The following is a 21,343-nucleotide window of genomic DNA, read 5'->3' on the forward strand; positions in this document are numbered from 1 at the left end:
TTACGGCCTTGGAATATTCCTCAAAATGGATTTGGACACCAAGAAAAGTCCGACCTTCATTCATTTCATTATTCATGAAAACAAACTGCCATACAAATCTGCCACAGCTAAATTCAAAAGCAGTCCAATAAAAAAGTCAAAAGAATTTTATGTAGAGGCAGGTATTCTTTTTAGATTAGCCAAAGAAGAAAAAGCACAATTAGGTCTAAACTCTCCTCCTACAAGAACATCTTCTTTCTTCCCACTTATCCTTTTTGGCAATAGAAAGATTAAGTTCTGAAGACAAGTTGAATTTCCATACTCTGACTCCTCTCAACTACTTTTGTTTCAGGAAGTTGAGTGAAAAGTATCTTTAAAATAAGGAAGCAAAAGTACAAGGTGGGGTAGGAGAATCAATTTTGCTTACATAATGCTAGAGTTAGAATTTGATGCATCTCAACTCTTCAAATTTTATTAAAGCTCTGAAAGCTGAAGCAAGGAAAAATGTCAAAGTTTAAAAAGTCTGACAGTGCTTTCTACTACATTTTATCAGAAATCATTCAAATGTCATAAAAAATTAACTTTTCAAGAATATCAGGTAAAAGCTTCTATACAAAATGTCCTTTGGGGGATCATACTATCAACATTCTTCTTTTCATCTTTTTTGAGCTAGAGATAAACACACACACACACACACACACACACACACACACACACACACACAAAATAACAATCTATGGAATTTATTTACAGCTCCTCCAAACTCTCACTTATCAATTATGTCTATTTCCAATGGGATGTGAATATAAAACAGAACCTGGATAACACCATTACTCTAATCTCAAACATCAGTCTATTATAGATAATTTTACACCCAGAATGTAATATTTCCAACTTAAGGGATTATTAAACTTGCATTTATGACCCTGAATATTACAAGTAAATGGATTTGGACAACGGAAGTCTGAGCTTCATTTAGTTCACTATTCATGAATATAAATTGCCATGTAAATCTTGTTCCTTCTAAATTCAAAAGCAGTCCAACAACAACAAAAGAGTTAGAAGATTTTTTCTCACATTTTTACTATTACAAATCAATGAATATGAGAAGAGATAAGACACCAAAATCTACCATAAGTACCTTCCAATACCTCAACTTACTCAACTTTCCAAATCAGGCATCTACAAAAGCCCTATCAAACCATAAATCTCTAAGGACCCTGAAATACTAGTTTCTGGCTAATCTCTCATATAATTTTAGAACTGAAAGGAACTTTGGAAGTCATCTCTTTAACTCCCTTATTTTACAGATGATACCTTCAAGGGATGAAGTCACTTACCCCAGGATATATATATATATATATAGCAAGTAAGTAGTGGAGTCAGAACTGGAACTCATGTAAGAAATTATGGGACCAAGTCCTATACTCTTTTTTCCCCCCTTTGCCATACTGTATTTTTTGGGGGGGCTTGATTAATGAGGGGCTAGAATGGAATATCTGGGTCTGGAGTCAAAAAACCTTCAGCTTAGATACTTATTAGTTAGTTCTGTGCCACCTTGACAAATAAGTTATTTAATCTCTATTAGCCTCAGTTACCTCAAATGTAAATTATAATAGCAGTTATTGTGAAGGTCAAATGAGATGTTGATAAAGCACTTAGCACAGTGACTAACATATAGTAAGTGCTTTAAATAAATAAATAAACAAACAAACAAAACAAATAAAGCTATTATTGCTAGCTTTCTAACAATCCTACTTCTTAGATCTATTCAACCATTTGCTCTATATTCTCATCTCAACTGCAATCCTTCAGCTCTTACTTAGTCTCCAACCCCTCACCCTGCCCTGCCCTTATCTAAGTCCCTTCCCAGCCATTTCAGAGAACTGGAAAAAATGTTAAGTTCCATGGAGCTGGTACTGTTTCACGTTTCTCTTCATATCTATAATGTTTAGTACAAAACAGCAAAATCTGGTTCATTCTGTAATAGGTAATTTAAAAATGCTTGTTAATCTACTAATACTGACCCTAAAATCCTTTGTCCCTTTGCCTTTATGGTCTATCTGCCTTACTAATCCTCAAAAGTAGATAAACCCCATGATTCACTCTTTACTATTTTCTGGTTTACAATGACAACAAATAATTTTGTAAAAAGTAATTGTACAATGGGAATTTTATTGTAGAATAGAACATCAAAGTCATTGCTTTAGAGTGAGCTCAGTAATTTAGGCTCTGAAGCAAGATAACTATCAGTGATGGGGAATTGAAGGAAATATATCACTCTATTAAGAAATAATAACATGAGAAGTCTTTAGGCTTTCCAAAATTATTGGTGACCACAGAAAACAAGATAGGCACTGGCATCTGCATTTATATTTCCTCAAGAAAGAATTATTATTGTTTCAAATTGCATCTGACTCTTCATTATCACATTTGGGATTTTATTGGCAAAGATAACAAAATGGTTTGCCATTTCCATTCTCAAGCTCATTTTACAGATGAGGAAGCTAAGGGCAAGCAGATTTAGAAGACTTGCCCAGGCTCACACAGTTACTAAGTATCTGAGGCCAGACTGGAATTCAGGAAGATGAGACTTCCTTATCTCCAGGCCCTAGCATTCTATCCACTATGTCACCTGGCTGCCCTACAAAAGAAGGTGGGGTATTTAAAGACTCAAATCATTAATAACCTTAATCACTTTTGAAAGATTTTGCTTTGAAAGATTTAGGCAACACTTCAAATCCTTCAATGGATCTGTCTCTAAGGAATCTAAATATTCCATCTAACAATGCAGATAACAACCTCCTATGCCTACCTAATATATAAATTCTTTGTCCATGTTCCTCCCACAAGGGGCCCACTCAACATAACAGAAACTTTGCTCCATTTCTTCATCAGTCTTGATTTCACCAAGGAGTTCTTGGGTTGTCCACATTTCACCTGTTGCCCTTCCTATTTGACCTATTATACGTTTCCACAATTACATCTTTTTTTTACTCCTGTTTCACTTCAAAAATTCCTCACTGATTATACAGTTATCATTTTTCCATTGCAACTTTCCCCATTGTGGTTTCAATGTATTGCATGTTGGTGTAAGAAATTAAATAGGACTGAGGGGGGAGAGTTTTGTATAACTCACAGAGGATGCCTGGAAGACCAAATAGGCAACACAGAAAAAGTTATGAAACTCATAAAATGCCTAAAAAAAAGCATTGCAGAATATCAACATATTTTACCTTTAAATACTATAATAATTCAGACTTCTTTTCTAGGACAAAGGGAGGGCCAAAGACCTATATGTGGATTTTTCCAGATTGCAGGTATGTTGTACCAATAGCCCTGGGGATATGAATAACTATATTATAACCCTGCTCACGCCAATTGTGTGACTCTCTGTTGTCCCTGGTTAATAACTGCTTTTAATTCTTCAGATATTTTCTTTAATTGAAAAATCACTGTTATTACTTAGAAATTCCACTTTTAAATAATGCAAATATTTTCAGAGAAAAATGTAGCAGTTTAAAAAGGTAACTTACTTAAAATTTTTTAAGAACTAAGAAATTTTCTTAAATATATCAGGAGTTTATACTGTATGGAAGAAAAAAAAATGCAGTCTTATAACTAGATTAAAATAAAGTAAGAGATTAAAAATGTTTTGGAGGAGGGAATAGATACTTCTATAAATTCTATTACTTAATTTCAAGCACAACTAATTTCTGAATATTTGATTATTATATACAAGTTAAGTTTGATTTTATAATGAGTTTACATCTATTAAAGAATAAACAGGCTCTAAGAGAAAATTGAAAATTTATTTAACTTATTATGGTGCATTATTACTTTACTGAGAGAAGATGTGAATTCCCCATGTGGCTTATATAACAAGGTGTTATGGAATATTATGGAATTTGCCTAAATTCTTGATAAACTTACAATGAATGTCTATAAACTGTATTGTCAGAATTAGTTTCACATTGACACTATTAAAATGAAGAGTTAGCACCTACCCTATATTTTCCAGTCTATTTTTATCACTTATAAGTTGATAAAAAGTACATTTTAATAAACTTACTATTTTCTGAGATATAACTCTAAGACTGAACTTGCTTTACACTAGTCTAAGTTAAATTATTAATAAGCTTATTTCTATACTCATTATTCTTTACTTGGGCACACATATACATACACATGCACACATAGATTTCTCTTCTGAACACTCAAAGACTGTCACTTTTCCCCCCACTTCAATATTTTGAGGAGTCTACTATAAATACAATGGCACTTTCTAGAACATGCTCTGCCACAGGGCAAAATTTGAGGACCTGTAATAGACCCCTACACAACTTTATTATAAGAAGTACCAGAAATATCTCTTTATAACACAGAGATACTTGAAACTTATCCTCTCTCTGAATTCATATAGCATTTATTGTTTATTCTGTTGATTTGATACATATGGACTTCTGATATTTCTTCCATTGTTTCCTGAAAAAATGTTATATCATGAGAACATAGAATGTCAGAACTGAAAGGGACCTAGTCAAATTCTCCTCTAAATTATAGACAAAGAAATTGAAGTTGAGAGAGATTCAGATGATCAGCTCAAGGTCACACACTGATACCCACATTCTTTGACTCTAAGTATAGCACTGGTCCCACTGTACCATGACCTTCTTGTGTGGTTAAAAAAAAAAAGCCCAAATGAATGTTTTATATATTGTTTCCTCAGATATATCATAAGTTTCTTGGAAGAGAGGGATTTTTATCTGAAACTACTTTTTGTATTTCATACAGTCCCTCATACATAGTAGACTTTTAAAAAAATATTTGGATTTACTTTAATTTTGTTATTTTTAGTTCTTTCAACTGTTCATCATCCCATTTGATATTTTCTTGGCAAGATATTGGAGTGTTTGCCATTCCTTCTCCAATTCATTTTACAGGTGAGGAAACTGAGGCAGAGTTTAGTGACTTGTGTCTTAGGCCAGACAAAACTCAGGAAGATCAGCCCACATTTCAGGTCTGGCACTTAGTCCACTTTAGAAATTTACTTGCTGCTCTCACTGTAAAGCAACAAACACTTATTAACCACTTTCTATAGAAGATGGCTTGTGCTGTTTATAGGGCAGTTGAGTTTAGCTGGAAGGGAAAATGTATGAAGTCTCCTGATGTGAAACAAACCTGGAAAGGTAAACTGTGCAAACTATGGAAGGACTTAAATGTCAAGCTGAAGAGTTTATATTTTATCTTAGAAGGAATAGGGAATTATTGGTGGTTTATGAATAGTGGGGATGGGAGGGGGAGCAATACTGTCATATCTGTGTCCTATGATGATTATTTGCAATGATTATATATATATATATATATAGTTTGTCCTTCATTTTCTTTTTTTTTCCTAGTTTTTGCAAGGTGATGGGGGTTAAGTGGCTTGCCCAAGGCCACACAGCTGGTTAATTATTAAGTGTCTGAGGCTGGATTTGAACTCAGGTACTCCTGACTCCAGGGCCAGTGCTCTATCCACTGCGCCACCTAGCTGCCCCTTTGTCCTTCACTTTCAAAGAATACCATGACAGCAGGAAGGTGATGCCATGACAATCACATGAACTGGATTTGAGTGGGGGGGGGGCTGTTCTAAGTAACCAGTCTCACTTTCTCCTCCAGAACCATTTGGGTTCAGTGGTCAGATATGAATCAGGATGACTAGAGATGGTCCTGAATGCAAGGCAATCAGGATTAAGTAACTTGTCCAAAGTCACATAGCTAGTAAGAGTCAGAAGGTTGGATTTGAACTCCCTTCCTCCTGATTCTAAGGCCAGTGGTCTATCCACTGTGCCACCTAGATTTATGCAATGCTATATGGAGGGTGGATGACAAAGAAGAGTAAGTGGAAGTTTAAAGATCAAGTAGGAAACTTTTTTTTAAAGGTTTTTTGCAAGGCTGACAGGGGTAAGTGGCTTGCCCAAGGCTACACAGCTAAGCAATTATTAAGTGTCTGAGGCCGAATTTGAACTCATATACTCTTGACTCCAGGGCCGGTGCTCTATCCACCGTGCCACCTAGCTGCCCTGAAGTAGGAAACTCTTATAAGAGTCCAAATAAAGGGTGATAATGGTCTGAATAAAGTCAGTAGCCATGATAAGTAAAAACAAGCATTTATTAGCAGTTACTATGTGATAGGCACTGTGCAAGCATTTAGAAATGTGACCTCATTGGATTCTCACAGCCCTGTGAAGTAGTTTCTATTATCACTCCCATTTTAGAGTTGAAGAAACTGAGACAGAGATTACTTAATTTAGTTATCAGCCACTAATTTAATATGGGTAATAAGGAAGAGTCAAGGATGTCACCAAAATGACAAATCTGAATGACTGGGAGGATAGCTGTACTCTCAACAGAAATAACAGGGAAATTCAAGAGATTTAAAGTTGATGTTTTAATTTATTCATCAATTCGATAAATATCTATTAAGTTCCTACTAAATGTAAATAGACTGCTAAAGAACAGATACAAAGAAGAAATTGAAAAAAATCTCTATCCTCAGGAAGTTTGCATAGTAAATAAATACAATATATTTTGAGGAAGAAGAGAATTAGAGGAATTTGTAAAGGTTTCCTGTCAGGACATACCACCTGAGTTAAACCTTAATTAAAGTAAGCTAAGGATTCTTAAGGGAAGAGGCAAGGAGGGGTACAATGCAAAAATGGGACATAACCTGGGCATGGAGACAGGAGATGAAGTATTGAGTGTGGGGAAAGCAATTTAGGCAAATTAGCTAGAATGGAGAGGTCATTTAAATAGACAAAAATAGTTAAAATAGGGGAACTGCTGTGCAGGTAAAATTGACATGAACTTGAAAAACACTTGGTTTATATTTAAGTATATATATCACATTCCCTTACTAGATTGTGACTTTGAAAGCTGAAACCTCATCTTAGATAACTGTATGTCACTCTTCCCTCACATCCTTACTTTACAAAATGAGATTAAATTTTGATATAATAAGGTCAGTGTGACTCAAATATTTAAGGTTTAGCAGCAGGAACCAAAACGGTGATCCCTACTGGGATACTACTATGAAATTTTGTTTATTCTTAAAAAAAAGTTTATTTTATTAAAAGTGAATAGCTTTTCTCTTCTCTTCTCAAAATGTTCGATTTTTTTACCTTCTTTTTCTTAAAACATCCATTTTAAGATTTGTGATAAGCTAACATGAAGTTAAATTGTTTGTTTCCCATTATTTCTAATCCTCCCTGAATTGGTCTTTGTGTATATTGACAAGATTTGCTATTAATAAAACAAATTTGGCTCTTGGAAAGAAATTTGTTTTCAGTTTTGTCAAATACAAACAAGAAACTAATACTACTTTTATTTGTGCTTTATTGTTTCTTGTTATTAGATTTTACAAAGAAATAATATGGGAAAAAACAGTAGTCAGTGATAGATGAGAGGGATTGATTTGGATCTTCCAAAACTGAGAATATGACAGGAATTTTTTTTCTGTTAAACAGAATAAAACCAGCCCTAGGGTGGCTCTAGCTTTGTATATGCAAGTGGATTTTTTCAGGTAAAATCATTTCCTTTCAAATTAAAACTGAAAATCACCGCTTTTCACTAAATTATGAATTATAATTTAAAACTTATTATATGATAGAATTTTTAAAATATGTTAGTTTATAAAATATATACATTGGTTGACTCTTGTTCTTTGTTATTAAAGAATACCAAAATGACATCATCATGTTTGAAGTAAATTGCAGTGTATTTGACTATGGTTGAACAGACCAATATGAGCCTGGAATGCTCTACCACACATTAGGCACAAATAATCCATGTAAACACCTGGGGTGGGTACTCTAAACTTATGGATGTCACAGTTCCTTTGACCTGTTTCAATTTTGCCTTCCTCATGGAGTGCAGCCCCCTCACTGATATGGACACACCATATTGAGTGGTCCTGTGTCAGAGTATCCCATGCTGTAAATTAATTCTAAAGTTCTTCAATGAGACTTTCAGGGTGTCTTGGTTCTTCTTACCGCCTTGTGAGTGTTTGCCCTGTGTGAGTTTTTCATAAGATAGTTTTTTTGGCAAGTGTACATTTGGCAATCTAACACTGTGTCCAACCCATGGTAATTGCACTCTCTGTAGTAATGTTGGAAGGCTAGGCAGTTTAGCTCAAAAAAGGACCTCTGTATATGCTATCTTCTCCTGGGTGATCTTCAGAATCTTACCAAGACAATTTAAATGTAAGCAATTCAGTATACAGGTTTCACAGGCACAGAGCAATGAGGTCAGCACAACAGTTCTGTAGACCTTCAGTTTGATAGTCAGTCTAATACCTCTTCTCTCCCATTCTTGCTTTTGGAGCCTCCCAAATACTGAGCTAGCTCTGCCAATGCATGTGTCAACCATATTGTCAATGTGTACCTCCCTGGAAAGGACTCTGCCAAGGTAAGCGAACTTGTCCACTGTACTCAAAATTTCTCCAATTGCTGTAATTGATGGTTTCAGATATGGATGGTGTGGTGCTGGCTAATGGAGTACCTGTGTTTTCTTGGAGTTAATTGTTAAATCAAAATTAGCACAAATAGCAGAGAATTGATCCATACTTTGTTGCATCTTAATTTGAGCCTGCATTGAGCACAATCATCATCAAACAGAAGATCATGCACCAATACTTCCTCCACTTTGGTCTTGGCTTGTAGCCTTTTCAATTTGAAGAATTTACCATCAGTGTGGAAGCTGACCGTAAGGCCTTATTTATCCTCAATGAAGGCATTAAATAACATGGCTGAAAATAACATGTTAAAAAGTATGGGCACAAGGACACATCCTTCTTTTACTCCATTGGTGACTGGGAAATCTCAAGAGCATCATCTACGATCCAGAATCCTGGCATGCACGCTGTCATGAAACTGACGTACAATACTGATAAACTTCTATGGGCAACCAAATTTTGATGTGATTTTCCATAAACTCTTGTGACTGACTAAATGCATAAAAATAGGTTCTTAAAAAGTAAGGTTATTATTGATGATTCCTGTCACTACTTAGGGTAGCTATGTTGTATAGTCCATAAAGAGCTAGCCTAGAATCAAGAAGATCTGAGTTCAAATCAAGTCTCAGATATTTACGTGCTGTGTGGCTCTAGACAAGTAACTTAACCTTGTCTGCTTTAGTTTCCTAGTCTGTTAAATGAGTTGGAGAAGGAAATGGTAAACCTCTCGAGGATCTTTGCTAAGAAAACCCCAAATGGAATCATTGAAGAGTCAAATATAACTGAAATGACTGAATAACAAAAGTAATACTTAACTGCTGATATTAAACACCACCATCCTTTATTATAATGTCTGGGAAATTATTCATTTGAACATTTTGAACCATCTTTTAAAAAGTGATCTTAATTGAATTAGACTTTATTAGTTGAGTATTATTATCTGAATAGATTGCCTGATTAAACAAAGTGACTTTTTCAAAACGTGACAGTTTGTTTTTAAAACACCTTTTATTAAATGGACTAGAAATTAACATCAATTTCAGTTGGACAAACACTAGTTTTGTAGAGGATCTGAATTTAAACACTGGCTCTAATAATTACTTATTATGTATGGGACCTTATACAAATCATTTAAGCTCTTTAGGCTTCAGTTTTTCTACCTATAAGCGAGTTGAATCTATATGATCTCTAAGTTTCCTTTTAGTTATAAATTCTATGATTCCTTAATTCTTAGAATATGATACAGTGAAGTATCATATTTTTGGATGAAGTTTCTTTTAGAAATATGGCAAATAAAAATTCTAAGTAATCTTTTTTTTCCTTGAAAATGGTATGGATCGGGGGGGGGGGGGGGGGAGAAAGCAAATTATCCAGGAAGAAAAGTGGAACTTAAGCCTGACTAAAATTATCTTTTTGACACCATAGGGTGAGGGGAAATTTTGGAGGGGGTAACATATAAAAATCAATTATAGTGTAAAAAGGTAAACTGAGCAAATTGTGGAAGGACTTAAATGTCAGGCTAAAGAGTTTACATTTTATCTTAGAAGGAATCATTGGTGGTTTATGAATAGTGGGGATGGGGATAGGGGGGAAGCAATATTGTCAAACCTGTGTCTTATGAAGATTATTTGCAATGCTATGTATTTGTGCTGTATATGATACTTATTTTAAGACCACAAATCTCCTTTTCTCTCTTTTTCCTATCCTATTTATAAGATATATTCATTTTTTCTAGGTAGATATTCTATAAGGATATGTTCTAATCTTTATTCTTGACTTTTAATAGTTGGTCTTTCATTGCCAGCAGAACACCCTAATAACTTAGTTATGTTGGCTATTATGAAAGACATATTACACATTATAACATTTTAAATTTCTTTGGTACTCTTGCTCAGTACTCTAAATTGATCCCAAATTGGCAAGAACAGACTTACTACTTTAAAAAAATGCACATATTGATTTTTTTCCATGGTTCTCACTACTTAAATTTCATTAGATCTCTACTATTTTATAATCCCTGGAAAACTCAATTATTTTAAACTATATGTTAAATGTCTTTTTTAAGGGCAAAAAGTAATAATATTCACAAATTATACTTCAATATTTCAAAAGATTCATGGTTTCATCAGTATGTATATTCCTCTATGGATTGACTACAACTTCTTGAAGGAATTCACAGATGACTAAGTCCTAGCTTATTAGGTTCATATGACCTTGGACAAGACATTTAGTAATCTGAACCTCAATATCCTCATGTGTAAAATGTGGATATCTGGATTTATGGTCCCTGAGAATCTTTGTTACTGATATTTATGAATTTCTAAGGTTTAAAATAACTGTCTGTGGGAGGTCAACATTCTGTTGATATGTATCTCTGAACTTAGACATGCTAAACCTCAGAGGATAATCACAAAATTAGGTCATGAGACCTGATCTTCTTTGGGGAGACCTGCTAGATAGAGGTCAGGTATGCTGGCATGGCCTTTTGAAACCTGGGATCAACACTATGCTATGATAAAACATTACTGGAAGTCATCATCTTACACTTACTTTTTAAGTTATAATTTTATGGATTTAAAATAAGAGGAATGCTTTATTAGTTATAATTCCTCTGTACTAGACTTGCAAATCTCTCTAGTTTTGTAAGAGATATAATATCAATTTAGGTTTGATTTTTTATTTCCAAAGAAGAATAAGTTAACTGTTATTATATACTATATATATGTATATATATATATACACATATGTATAGCTATAAGAAATATACAAAATTTTTAAAAAGTGCTAAATTTAACCATCTAAACTTCTCCATTCTCTAACTGAATTATTAAATTCAGTCCTGGACTACCTGCACAGTGAACAGTGCCACAGCGACATGAAGTCAGAAAGACCTGAATTCAAATGCAACTTAAGACATTTACTAACTGTGTGATCCTGGTTAAATCACTTTACCCATTTACCTGTTTCCTCAATTGTAAAATGGGTATCTACTTCCCAACATTGTTGTGAGAATCAAGTGAGATAAAAATTGTAAAGGTGCTTAGCAGTATCTGAAATTGACATAAAAATGAGAGCTATTATAATAGTTATCATTAATGGTACATTTCTATACATATATATATATATATATATATATTAGTTTCATTTGCTAGCTCTACTTTTCTTTGTGGTTTGGAGTAAAAAGAGCTAAACTTTGTGTTATTGGACTTGGCTTGAATCCAGTTTTGCTACTTATTTGCCATAAAATCTTAGATAAGTCACTTGCCTGCTCTGGATTCTAGTTCTCATCTCTAAAATAAGCACCTTGAATTATATGATTGCTAAGGTCTCTTTCAACTCTAAATCTATGACCATATAGTCTAATTATGTCATGGCTCAAAACATAAAATTCCATGTATTTAAAAGTAAAAAGCCCCAAATTTGGCAGAAGGTAAAGCATTCAAAAATTATTGGCTAGCAGTCCTTAATCTAGCTCATATTTTCTACAACACCATCTAGATTTTCACTTTCACCTGCCTAGATTCTTATCCTATTCCAACCCATTCTTCATAAATCCTGTTGGATCATTTTTTTAAATGTACTAATTCTGATTAGGTCACTTTTCTGTTTCACAGGTTCTCCCATTTCCTATAAAGTTCAAATTCCTTAGCTTGGCATTTAAAGTTCTCTGCAGGACTATTCTCTGTGTTCCACACCTGTTATGCCCCCTCTCTGTTTTTGTCCATAATGTTCTCTTTCTGTTTGGAATGCCCTCTCTTCTCATTCTCTATCTCTGTCTGTTGAAATCCTTGCTATCCTAGAATGCTTTTGGAGTAAACCTTAATTATCACTTCTTCCATGAATCCTTCATTGATCATCTCAGACTTTATAAAAACCTTTTGGCTTATATCTCATGTTTTTGTATGTATGTATCCCATCTTACTATTCTGATCCCTTATATAACATTGGCATGCATCCTACTATATCCCTCGGCATTTCCTCTTACCACCTGCACCTAACACAATATTCTACACACAAAAGACACATATTGTACATTCACTAAAGTTTGTAAAAGGTATCCTGGTAATGCTATTCTGGTCAACAGATGGGAGCATCAACGATTTCTCTGGGAGTCACATAGTATGACACATATCATCGAGTCTTTTGACTCCAATGCAGTTGCTGTTTTCATTGGCTTACTCTAAGCATCCTAGTACATTTGAAGTAGCTGAGCTTTCTTCTAGAATAGAACCCCACTCGTTTATGAATATGGACCAAATGTCTAGGACATTCATTTGCCATGACTCCCATAGCATTGTTTTAGTTTTAGGCTTTTAATGATTTATGACATTACAACTCTCTCAATTAGATCCTACTTTTGGTGCCTTAAGTAAGGGCTATTTTTGTTTACTGAAGTGGCTATTTAGTATATGACAGAATATTGGTGGACATTATTTCCTCTTCTCCTTCTTCCTTTTGGTTATTCCATGGTTCATGAATACTCTCAACAGATGGAAAGCAGGTTTTTGTTACATAGTTAGTTAAGGGAAGCAATGACAAGGAAAATACAAGATTAGCTAATACCACCACCATTTGATTCAAATTGTCTGGTAGCATATGCTATAAATGGCATTGGGAGAAAGGATTTTGACTCTCCTAATGCTGTTTTTAACAAGAAGTTAAGTGTTAAAAGAATTTGCTTTCTTTGATCACAGCTGAATGGTAAGTAGGGTTGAGAAGTATGTTAAACTGTGTGAAGCTAGCCTTCAGTACTAATTTTATATAAGGAGATTGAAACTTGTAGCAATATTGATTTCATTTATCCATTTCTCCCACTGCCTTTAAAATATCTGAACACAGAAGTAGGTAAAAGGCTTACTTCATAAATTTTAAAATTCTATCTCTAATATAGAGGTGGGAGACTGTAATAGAAATAAAGACATTTGGATTAAAAATACCATTATGAATTACTGCCTTTTGAATACCAATTCTTTCCATTCTGATCAAAATACTTTTGAGGAAATCTATGGCAAGGAATCTGCAGAGAAAGGAATAAACAACTCTCATAAGTGTTAGCTTAATGTTTGGTTGACTGAAAAAGAAACAAGAACCTGGACACGTTGTGGTAGACCACTATGTAGAAATTCATCTACTTAACAATTTTTCACAATGAAAGTTTTAAAATTTTTTTACTTACTTATGGCAATGGGGTTAAGTGACTTGCCCAAAGTCACACAGCTAGGCAGTTATTAAGTATCTGAGGCCAGATTTGAACTCAGGTGCTTCTGATTCCAAGGCTGATGCTCCATCTTCTGCATCACCTAGCTGTCCCTGGAAATTTTTTACATCTTATGTTGTTTTAGAGTTTCACTATCCATGTACTCCTTTATCTCCATTTTCCTCTTGAAAAGCAACAAGCAAACCTAAAACAATGGTCTGAGTATTAGTCCTTTCTCCATTAGCTTAATATGCTCTCCATAATTCCAAATAAACCTATAGAAGGACCTGGCACTATGTAGCCTAGAGAAAAGCTTTGAGGGGCATATGGTAGTTATGTTCAAGTATTTAAAGCATTGTCATTTAAAAGAGAAATTAGACTTTGTTTAGCCCAGAAGGGCAATTTAAGATGGTAAGAAGGTGAGTAGCAAAGAGGCAGATTTAGGGTCAATGTAAAGAACAATTTCCTAAAAATAAAAGCTATTCAAAAGTAGAACATCCTGCCTTGGGAGAAAGTGGTCTATTTCCTAGAATTCTTTAAGGAAAACTTGGATGATCACTTATCAGGTATGTTATAGAAGAAATTTCTATTCTGGTATCCGTAGGATCTTTGAGGTAATTTCTAATTCTAAAATCTTGTGATTTTTAAAAATTCTTATAATTTTTAAAAGTGTGATAGGGATATAGTAGAAGTAAATGGAAACTATTTTTCCACCACTGATACCCATATCTACAGAGGACAGAGAAAAAAGTAATCAGTAAAACAGTAATTTAGAAAAAAAACTAAAAGAAATTTCTGTGAAATGATGAAAAACACTTCCCTTCCTCTAGTAGAAAGGTACTACAAATGGGAGATGGGGAGAAAGGAACAGATTTGATTTTTTTTGTCAGTTGCCTGTGCTAAACTAGTTTCCTTTGTTGCAAAAGTTTAATGAAGAAGATATCAGTTCTAACTGTAAAAAATAAAAGGTGAACAATGTATTTTAAAATTTCTCTATAGTGTCTATTTTCTTTTCTTCTTGAACTAATTAATCTTTTGGACCCTCCTTCTCTTTTAAAAGTAAAAGGCACAGGGGCGGCTAGGTGGTGCAGTGGATAGAGAACCGGCCCTGGAGTCAGGAGTACTTAAGTTCAAATCCAGCCTCAGACACTTAATAATTACCTAGCTATGTGGACCTTGGGCAAGCCACTTAACCCCATTGCCTTGCAAAAACCTAAAAAAAAAAAAAAAGAGACATTCCTTGACGACAAATACATGCTTTTTGTTTATTTTTAAAATGCTTTTGATTTCTTTCAGGAGAAAAAAATATTCCTGTTCACCTAAATCATCATTTGTTTCAGTCATAGTAGTCTTCACTATCCCTTCAAATATCCCTTTGCTCTTATTCTTCTATTTGCATAAAATATTATCCCCTTTTTTCACCTATCTTTTCATGCTTTGCTCAACTCCTGTCTTCATGAGATCTTTTTCAGTGATTTTGATCTGCAGTGTTCTCTTTCACTTTTAAACACCTGAAACATGTGTAGTTTGAACCACACTATTCAGTATTTAATTACAAGGCAACTTATAATGTTCCCTAATTATACATTTTGTCTCTTCAACCAAACCAAAAGTTCTTGGAAATGATACCATGTCTTATAATTTTCTTGCATCCCCTAACATTAATGGACATAGGTGCTAAGTAAAAAATCTCTTAATTGGTTAAAGAAAGTTTCTCGGGGAGCCTAGTTTCCTTATTTTACTTGTCAGTCATGGATGACATTTTCATCAAGATTGGCCGAAGCCTCTATGTGTTGTATTTATGAGAGTTTATTACCTTTTCATTACAAGCAATTTATATACATATTTTAGTACTCAAATGAAATTATTTCACTGGTGTTAATATCTCTCTTCTAATGGAATTTTTTTTGGGGGGTCAGCTAGGTGGGGCAGTGGATAGAGCACCGACCTGGAGTCAGGAAGACCTGTGTTCAAATCCAGCCTCAGACAATAATTGTCTTGCTGTGTGACCTTGGGCAAGTCACTTAACCCCATTGCCCTTAATAATTTTTTAAAAGAAACTTTAAAAAAAATACCTAATGGAATTTCAACATTTTATGCAGCACTGACTTCTACAACTTAGTCCAAAATTTGAATGGCCAAAAGATTCATTCTCCAAGTTCTTCTACATTTATCTAAGCTGGTCCTAGAACTATTCAACACTGGGTCCATACCAGCTTGACAATATCTACCAGACCTTGTGCTCTGCTGGTGCTCAATGGCTCTTCAATGCAGGATGAACTGCATGCTAGAAAAAGGCATCACAGTTGGACTTTGGTAGAAGATTTTGTAAAGGAAATGATAGGAACTTATTTGCTGTAGCCATTCATTCACTCCTGCAAGTTTCAAATGATCTGTGACTGTAACAATATTTTTTTTTTGGCTTTGGTTTGCAAGGCAAGTGACTTGCCCAAGGTCACACAGCTAGGTAATTATTAAGTGTCTGAGGTCAGTTTTGAACTCAGTTCCTCCTGACTCCAGGACTGGTGTTCTATCCCCTGTGCCACCTAGCTGCCCCTGTTCTGTGGCTATATTACTATGGGCAAAAAAAGGTCTTGTTTTAGGGTGATGGTATGACAAACAATTAAGTAATTAGATTGGTGACTTTTTCTTTATGTGTGGATATTTTGGGGTCTTACCATTCAACCAGAGATACAGTCCCTTCAAATGTCTGGAAAACTGAAATTCTGAAAAACTACTATAGCATGCCTCTATATCATGCTTATAATGTTTACCAAACTTATCTGTTCCCTCTTTCTGTAGAGGTGACCTGTAGTATACTTTGAGGACAACATGATTCTGCTTCTACTATCTTCATTTGTATCCTCTTCACCATTCTTCTCATATTAAATCTCTAGATTTTCTCACAAGTGCATATTCTCAATACAAAGCACTATTTTTAAGTCTCCCTTTTTAAATTGTACCATTTATTGTTTTTCTTTAAAAATTTTTATTATAAACTTAATCATCAATAAGTCATATCTTTTTAAAAAAGATGTTCTTAACTTGGGAGTCCATGAAATTAAAATTGTGTGTGTGACTACTTCAGTGTAGTTCATTTCCTTTGTAATTTTATATATTTTATTTTATGCAATTAAAGACATTCTCAGAAGGGATTGATAGACATCATCAGGTAGTCAGAGGGGTCCATAAAAAATGGTTAAGAATTCCTATTATAAAGCCATATTATATTCAACATTTATCCCAACAAGTGTCAGTGATACTTAAGAAGTCAAATATGCTACCCTGCACTTGAATCTCTAGTTCATCTTGCTTGATATCAATGATTTATGTACTTGTATGTATATGCTAAAGTTACAGGTTTTAATACTAGATCTTTCTTAAGAGTTTGTCACATGTGAACTTTGGGTCTTTATTGATATTTTTCTTCCATTACTGTATTACTTACTTCCTATGGTAATTGTCTTCCTTTCCCTTTCTTTTCAATTTAAAGCTTTTTTTTGAAAGATTTGTAAAATTTAAAGCAGATAATTTCTTCCTCTAATTAAATAAACTCTGTTGCTGGCCCAACCAGTCATTCCATTTATGATTGGGTTCCTTTTTTGTTCCTTGATTCTTATAAAAAAGAGAATCCCTGCTCCATCAAGACTATTCATTTCTTCCTTGAAAGTACTACCTGGGACTGAATAATGGATAACAGAACTTACAGATGGTACCTTTCCTGCTCCCAAGGCTAATAAAGAATTCCTTTAGGATCTCTTTTTTTAAGATCTTTTTTTTTTTTTTTTTGCAAGGCAATGTAAATGGCTTGCCCAAGGCCACACAGCTAGGTAATTATTAAGTGTCTGAGGCCGAATTTCAACTCAGGTACTCCTGACTCCAGGGCCAGTGCTCTATCCACTGAGCCACCAAGCTGCCCCTTAGGATCTCTTTTTGTCCAGTATTTTCTGTCCTAGTGTTCAGTCCCTTACCTTCCTTGAGTGCTAGAATGCTTTCCATCACTGCCCACTGCTGCCACTAACTCCAATTCACGATTTTGCAGATCTCTATAGCTTTCTAAGTTGTCCTCACCCAGAAATATGACCCAATGTGACATTTTCTTGGCTTTCCTAATTAGAATTTAGCATGGCATGCTTTCTGTGCTGTTGTAAAGGAGGATATAGAGAAGCTAAGGTAAAAATGCTTCTTCTCATCCTGCCATCTTGACTCTACTCCATCATTCCTATATTTTCAACTGTGGTTCCAAAATCTTAATTCCATTCTCAGACACTTTCTTACACATTTCCAAATTTTTTCCTGTGATTGGCAGCAGGAATTTGTAATTGTTAGCAGTGTTTTCCAGGTTCCTTTGTCAATATTTTTGTACCCATATGAATCATTAGAAAGGGGCAGATAATCCACAAATTTTCTCACTTAAAATTGTCAAGAATGTTAAAATTATGAGAAGTCTCCAGAGAGGAGGAATGTTATAGCAAAAAGAACACTGAATGTGAAATCAGAAAACCTAAGTTGGACTCCTGCTCTGCCACTTAATAATTGTGTAACTTTGGGAAAATCATTTAATTTCTCATGGTTTTAATTTCATCATTTGTAAAATTAGGGCAGCATTATTAGAACCTCCCAACTCAAAATATAATCCTAAATCTAGCCTTTAGCAATTGTATAAACTGTTCCTATTGTGAGGTCTCTTCAGCTCTTTTAATCTTTGCCAGTATCACTGACAGGCCTGGAGTCAGAAAGACTATCTTCCTGAGTTCAAATCTGACCTCAGAAAATTAGTAGGGATGTGACCCTGGGCAAGTCACCTAACCCTGTTTGCCTTAGTTTCCTCATCTGTAAAATGAGCTGGAGAAGGAAATAGCAAATCACTCTAATATCTTTACCAAGACAACCCCATGTTGAGTCAGAAAGAGTTGGAAACTATTGAAATGATTGTACAACATCATGCATTGACCTATAATAGCTTCTAAGTGTTTGAGGGGAAAAGTGATAGAAAAATTCATTTCTTCTCTACCTAGTTCCTGTAGGTATGTTTTTCCAGTGGCTCCTAGTGGGGGGAGAAAGGGGTTTCTATCATGGACATAGGGCTAGACATCTCCATCCAAACATGTAGTCCATAACTCATCATGTAGAATAGTTTAAAGGACAGAACTTTCTATTCATGTAATGGAGTTGACTTCCAAATTCTAAACCCATTAATTTAGTTGGCAGGGCTTCAAATGTAGACAATAAAAAATCTGGTGAAAGTCCCTCAGCATCTATCTTTGGCAAGGTTATGGGGTTAAGTGACTTGTTCAAGGTCACACAGTTAGTATCAAGCCTCTGAGACTAGATTTGAACTCAAGTCTTTCTGACTCCAGGACTAGTGCACTATCCACTGTGCCACCTAGCTGCCCTATCATATATCCATAATCATCTTTTCTTTCTCCTAAAATTTTTTTTCTCTTTTATACTTTGAATTTTTTAAAAATAATATTATTAGAAATCTTTGTCTACTAAGTTTGAAATTAAGAATCTTGAGCAAGAATCAGTTCAAAATATAAAGAAATACTTAACTAGTTTCTGGTAGGCAAATTAATTTTTTATGTAGTTGACCAATGATGTGACTAAGTCCTTAGTATTACTGCTATTGACAGAAGAGCTTCTCTATTCTAACAGCATGAAATCAGTGGAAATGAGTTGGACTTTCTCCAAATGGTTGAAGGGTACCAATTACACTTAGAACTAATCCTTGGTAATCACAGTGTTTGGGATAAAGTAGTTATTACTACTCTACCAGTTCCAGAGATAGTCACAAACACAAACTTGTGAAGCTTCACAAAGCATTTTCAAAAATGCAACTATGTTATAACGTGCCTTTCTCAGTTTCCGGACTTGATTAAAAATGTAGCAGTTATGACTCATATCCTACAGTTACCCAGTACCTGCATTTTAATGAAGTTTCTGATAGTTTTACTTCATGTCTACATAAAAAAAAATGCAAGACGTTGTTATCTAAAGTAGTTCAATAGAAAATTAAAATAATTATAATTCCTCACTTCAATTAATTTTCTTCCCCTTTGTTTACATTTGTTTAAAGCTCCCATTTGGGGAAGAAAAAAATGAGTGGGTGATGATGAAAAGAGGGGACAGATTTTTTTGACTAGTATGTGTACCATTATCAATTTGATAGTTAAGAATATCAAGGCTTTAAACCTTTAAAAAGCACGCTTTTCCCCTGAATTATGTTAATACTCATCAAACAAAAATCCTAATAAGGCAAGAACATAACCAAAACTATCAAATTCTGGTTTTTGTGTCTCCACAGTATTAAATTCAGTTAAGATTTGTGGTTCTCTGGCTTACCCAATACAAAGTTAAGCTATCCCCTTCATTTGTAACACACATATCAAGACATATTTGCAAAAAAAAAACACACGGGAATTCAATGGAAAAGAGTAACCATGTCATAAAAGTCTCACCTTCAAGATCACTCATGTTAAGTCTAAGCCATACAATTGTTGCCATCTTAAAGCTGGTGGCTGTGCCATGAGAACTATGACTGACTTTATAGTCCTTCAATGGATGGAATAGGGTCCTTATGTTTCTCTATCAAAATCAACCTACTGTACTTTTTTTAATGATGATTTTTCTTTGAGGGTACATTTTATATTTATCTCTCCTACCTGCCTATTTCCTATCTGTCTGATGTTAGATGAGCCATTCATGTTGTATTTTTCAAAAAAGCCCAGAATTTAGAAAAAGCACAGAAGAGATGATAGAGCCACCTTTAGTGATTACTCTGTTTAGAATGCCTCCAGGTATCCCTAAAGCTATCCCAAGGTCTAAAATCTAGTGATCATAGACAAAGAAGGAAAAATCAGCTTGATGCAAAAAACCAAACCACAACAATACAAACCAAAAACAAAACCCAGAAATTCCTGACAGTCTCCAGAAAACAATCTTGGGGCACCATGTTGCCTTCTATATTTAAATATTCAAGGTTATTATTGTTTAGCATTTACTAATTCAGAAATTAGAGTCAGATAGGTGGGTCAGTAGATGGAGTACCAGAACTGAAGTCAAGATCTTCTGGAGTTCAAATCTGGCCTTAGATACGTACTAGCTGTGTGACCCTAGGCAAGTCACTTAACTGTCTCAATTCCTTATCTTTAATAAAATAAACTGAGAAGAAACGGCAAACCACTCTAGTATCTTTGCAAGAAAATTCCAAAAATAGCACCACAAAGAGTTAGACACAAATGAAACAACTGAACAAATTCAGAAATTTGTTTCATAAAATGTTCTTAAATAAGAACATTATCTGTATTTTTCTGGTTTTGTTTCTGGCTAAGAGAGATGTACTCAGGTATCTAAAGTTACCCAAATTCATACTGGCTTATTTACCTGGCAAAGCATTACTAACCCTTTCAAAATAAGCATTAATTTTTAAAAACAGATTTTTAAAAAAAAACAATTCAGAAAAAAATTAAAAAATTAAATTAAATTTAAAAAACTGAATTCAGATCCCTTGTGGAAATCAAATGAGGGGGCGGCTAGGTGGAGTAGTGGATAAAGCACGCCCCGGAGTCAGGAGTACCTGGGTTTGAATCCGGTCTCAGACACTTAATAATTACCTGGCTGTGTGACCTTGGGCACGTCACTTAACCCTGTTTGCCTTGCAAAAAAAAAAA

General features: G+C 34.5%; 1 protein-coding gene across 3 annotated transcripts in view; it reads right to left on the reverse strand.

Annotated features, from left to right (window-relative positions):
• Nucleotides 1–21,343, reverse strand: part of MAN1A1 (mannosidase alpha class 1A member 1) — a 197,024-nt gene that overhangs the window by 149,311 nt on the left and 26,370 nt on the right. Inside the window, exon 1 of one of the 3 annotated variants that reach the window (XM_074187461.1) lies at nucleotides 13,650–21,138. The exons of the other annotated variants lie outside the window; for them this stretch is intronic. The gene's annotated coding sequence lies outside the window, so the exon portion shown is untranslated. Of the gene's footprint in view, nucleotides 1–13,649; nucleotides 21,139–21,343 lie in introns of those variants that run through there. 3 annotated transcript variants of the gene reach the window in all.

This window comes from Macrotis lagotis, chromosome 5 (genome assembly GCF_037893015.1).
Source record: "Macrotis lagotis isolate mMagLag1 chromosome 5, bilby.v1.9.chrom.fasta, whole genome shotgun sequence".
NCBI classification, from domain to species: domain Eukaryota; kingdom Metazoa; phylum Chordata; class Mammalia; order Peramelemorphia; family Peramelidae; genus Macrotis; species Macrotis lagotis.